The following is a 4543-nucleotide window of genomic DNA, read 5'->3' on the forward strand; positions in this document are numbered from 1 at the left end:
AGTACTCAGTAGAGCATATTGCGCACTATAATGCATTCCAATTGGAAACGGTAAGGTAGCCCTGAGTGTTTACGTTCGAATTCCTCAGAATTGTGGCCCGAGCTATTTTTAGGCAACCCCTGACACTGGACGGGAAGCGAGAGTTCGGTGTATTAACATTTTTGTATCAGATCTTTATGTGATTTTTTTTGGAAATTTGATTCTTTCGTCAAATTGAGTTTTCTTTTCATACTTGTATAAAAAAGCCTTTCATAACCGATTAATTGAAACTGGGTGACTCTTTATTAACAAAAATAAGAAGTCTAGGAAATTTTATCTTAAAAAACGAAATTTTAGACATCAATTTACAGATATAAGTTTTCATTCGATCGGCAGATTTATTTTTGTTTTCAGGGGATAAAATGACGATATAGATAACGTAACAACATATCATGACATTACACCCTAGGAATAAATTTTATCTTTCAAAAAGATAAAAACGTTGCATCACGTTTATCTAAAGAAATATAAACTTTATCTGAAAAAAGATAAAATTTAGCTGCGTCTATTTTCATAGAAAAAATTTCCATAAATTTAAAAATCCTTGCGGTATTCAATTTGAAATATTTTCACTTTATTTCACTAATTTCAAACTCAAGTTTTAGCGCGCCTAGGGCGCGCGATTGTTTGTTCTCGCGCTTCGCGCTCGATTATGTATTTACCTCGAGATACGCGCTCGGTCTTTACATAGTCGTACATTCTTGCGCAAACATTTTAAAATTAAGACTCAAAACATCCACCACTGCAATTTTGTGATTGTGAATTCTCTTTCGTTAAAAAAGCTTAGCTCGAGAGTTTGAGCGCACCTACGGCACGCGACTGAGGGCAACCGCGCTCCGCGCTTATAGTCTGCATTTATTCCGCATCCGGGGACAGACCTTTTAAAATCAAAGGTGAACGGACTGAAACTGTAATTTTGTGATTTTGAACTCTCTTTTGTTAAAGCTCTTTTAGCTTTAACGAACACATTCTCATCACGTATCTCGTGCTTCGCACTCGATTTTGTCCCACGTGTCAGCTTTTCTACATTATACACAACACTTTTATATCAATTATAATACATTTTTTATTTAACTCTGCAAGGGATTACTTATTAAAAAATTGCAAAATAAAAAGCAAATTGTATTTATCATGATTATTTTTGTATTTGTTTCTTATGGTACGATCAAATTTGGAGTGTGCAACTTCTCGACCAAATTGAAAAAGTTGTTATCATAGTCCGTAGGGCTTCACTCAGAAAAATGTTTGTTTGAATCAAACAAATTTTGTTCGAATTAAACGAATTATTTCTTTAATATGGGGTCAAACAAATGTTTGTTTGATTCTAATAAATTTTTTGTTTGCCCTATTTGTTTGGTTCAAATACATTTTTGGTTTGTTCAAATAAATCTCTTTTTTAAAATAAGTGAGTTTTTGTTTACATTGAATATATATTTTGTCAATTAATTATAGACTTTTTTCAAGTGAAGTAAATCTTTTTATTACACTTAACCTCAAAATTCAGCATTATTTATAAAAATAATGTATGTACTCGATAATATGTTTATGTTTAATCATAATGATCGTTGTATATGTAAAACCAGAAACACGTATTCATTCCGAAGCTTAATTCTGGTTAATTGTTAACTCTATGCTTCTCATTTCTGAATAAAACAATAATAAATTGCAATAATGAGAAATGAACCAGAGTTAAACAATTGAATTGAATGTATATATAAGTGTTCCTGGTTTTAATTATACAATGATAATTATAATTGAAAAAACACGATTGATGTCATAAATCATCTTCATAAAGAAAGGAGGTTAGTATTGAAAAGACTTACTCGCATTCGAAATCTTTAATTATATCCAAGGTAAACGCCCCACAATTTAAGTAATTCCTAAACTAGAGATATTTTGTCCATTTTTCAATTAATTTACAATTTTACAGTAAATCAGAACCTTCAGAATAATACAACTCTGAAAAAATACCAATGCCATCAAATAAATCGCATGATAAATTAATTTAGATTCTAGGTTAGTTACTCAGGAACCGCCGGCAGCGCTTTATCACGCCAGAGGCACTTTGTAGTATTGCTTTGTACTGTATTTTTTGTTTGAATCAAACAAATATTTTTATGAATTCGAATAAACACATTTTAAACAAATGCATTGTTTAATGAAAGTCAATGTTTTGTTTAAATCAAACAAATTGTACTAAACAAATTATTTGTTTCAATCAAATTTATTGGTTTCAATTTCTTAAAATTAAATAAACCTTTTTTTAAATGAAGCAAAAAATTTGTCTCATTCAATTATATGAATTCAAACAAATTTTGTTGTTCGTTTCAAACAAACATTTTTCTGAGTGTTTCAAGAAGAAAAGTTTTTCTTCTATTGACTTTTTTCATATCATGCGTCTTTTGGCTTAAAATGTTCATTTTAGTATGTTTTTTTGGATTTTGAAAATGCTCTAACTCTGATAATTTTCTTTTTATAGAAAAAAGTCAACAGGATAAATTGTTTGAGTTTATGAGTACTATGAACAACCGTACATAGAATTTTTAAATCTTGAAAAAATGTGGTTTAAAACATTTTTGGTACGATCAAATTTGGAATTTTCAAATTTTTGACCAATTTGAAAAGTTGTTATCATAATCTCGTAGGGCTTTCAAAAAGCAAAGTTTTTCTTCTCTAGACTTTTTTTCGTATCATGCGTTGTTTGGCTTAAATTATTCATTTTAGTTTGTTTTTCTGGATTTTTAAAATGCTATAACTCTAGTAATTTTTGATTTTTCAAAAAAAGCCACTAGAATGAATTGTAAAATTTTTTGAATTATATGAATAACCGTACAGAGAATTTTTGAATGTTTAAACAAGTGGTCTCAAAAATATTCAAAATATGTCCACTTTTTGAATTTTCATCCAAAATGGCTGGCTAACGAACTTGACCTTTAGTTTAGGACACTAAACAAGTGTACCAAAGGGCAATCTAATAGATTAATTTTTTTCAAAAGTTATCGTGTTCACATACAGATAGCCATACATACAGACATACGGACAGGCGCATTCGTAAAAACCTGTTTTTCGGATTCAGGGGGTCTCAAAGCGTGGACATTTGACAAAAACTGGGGGGGGGGGAGTCAAATTTTACACAAATCTAATAACTTCTCTACTGAGAATGTAAAAATCACTCACCTACACCTACTTTGTGTAGTGATTTTTTGGGTTTAAAATTACTGAAATAAAGTGAAAATATTTAAAATTGAGTAACGCGAGGATTTTTAAATTTATGAAGGACAATTTTTCTGGGGAAATAGACGCAGCCGTCTGACATATAACCTATATCAAAAAAATATTTACGTCAGATAAACTTGATCTTTTTTCAGATAAATTTGATCTTTTTTCAGATAAATTTTATCTTTTTTTCAGATAAATTTTATCATTCGTTAGATAAACGTGATGCAATGTTTTTATCTTTTTGAAAGATAAAATTTATTCCTGGGGTTTACTGTGATGGTTCTTAAAAATTTGTATTTTCTGTTTGAAGGTTCAACTATATGGTTGTTATGACACTGATCAGTTAAAAAATAGATTTTTTATGTTAGAAATTTAAGTATTTGGCTGAAAACTCGTCTTTTTGAATAAAATATGTATCTATTTTATGTGAAAAATCTTTTTTTTTTAGTTCAATATATTTCAACATAAAATTATATGAATTTAAAGCGCTTCAAATTAAATTGAATGTGGTCATGGTCGTATCAATATACGCCAAAAAAAAATCATCAATTTTTGAAAAAATAACCACTTCCAACGTTTTGTTCAAATGCTGACAATAGAAAAAGATATTTTAAATTTTTAATATTTTAATTTGCACAATTGGCGAATATATTAGCACTTTACCAAAGAAAATTAGTATTTTCAGAAAAGGTTGATTAAAGTTTATTATTATAAATAATAAGTGATTCAAATAATTATTTCTGTTAAATTTACCTTATTATTGTTTTGCTCTAACTGGGCAGTTGAAAATAAGGTCAACATTCGGAAAAATCTGTAACTTTCTAACTCCATTCAAAAAGAAAATTGTTAAAATTAATAATACATTTTTTAAGAAATTCATTTAAGCATCTAATTATCTATAGAAAGTAGTATTTTATGTATTTAAAACAATTCGTATTTAAAAAATGCTGCCAAAAAATCATAATCAGCGTCAAAAACTGATAAAACCCAATTTTTCACTCACGGGGTTTTTTGTGATCCTATCAAACAGAATTATGGGGAACATATTTAACAATTAATTATTCATTTTTATTCAATATCAAATTGCGAGAAGAAATGTTGCGTTTCAACTTGATTCACCTAATATTGATGATTCATATGCGAAATACTCTGATGCATATTTTCAAGTTTATCTAAAATTGAAAGAAAATTGTATTTAATAATTTATTATAAATATTACAGAGTTTTTAAAACTTTTATACAATTATAAACGCTAAATATTATTATGCAGATAAAACATGAATGA

The sequence above is a fragment of the Belonocnema kinseyi genome, chromosome 5 (genome assembly GCF_010883055.1).
Source record: "Belonocnema kinseyi isolate 2016_QV_RU_SX_M_011 chromosome 5, B_treatae_v1, whole genome shotgun sequence".
Classification (NCBI taxonomy): domain Eukaryota; kingdom Metazoa; phylum Arthropoda; class Insecta; order Hymenoptera; family Cynipidae; genus Belonocnema; species Belonocnema kinseyi.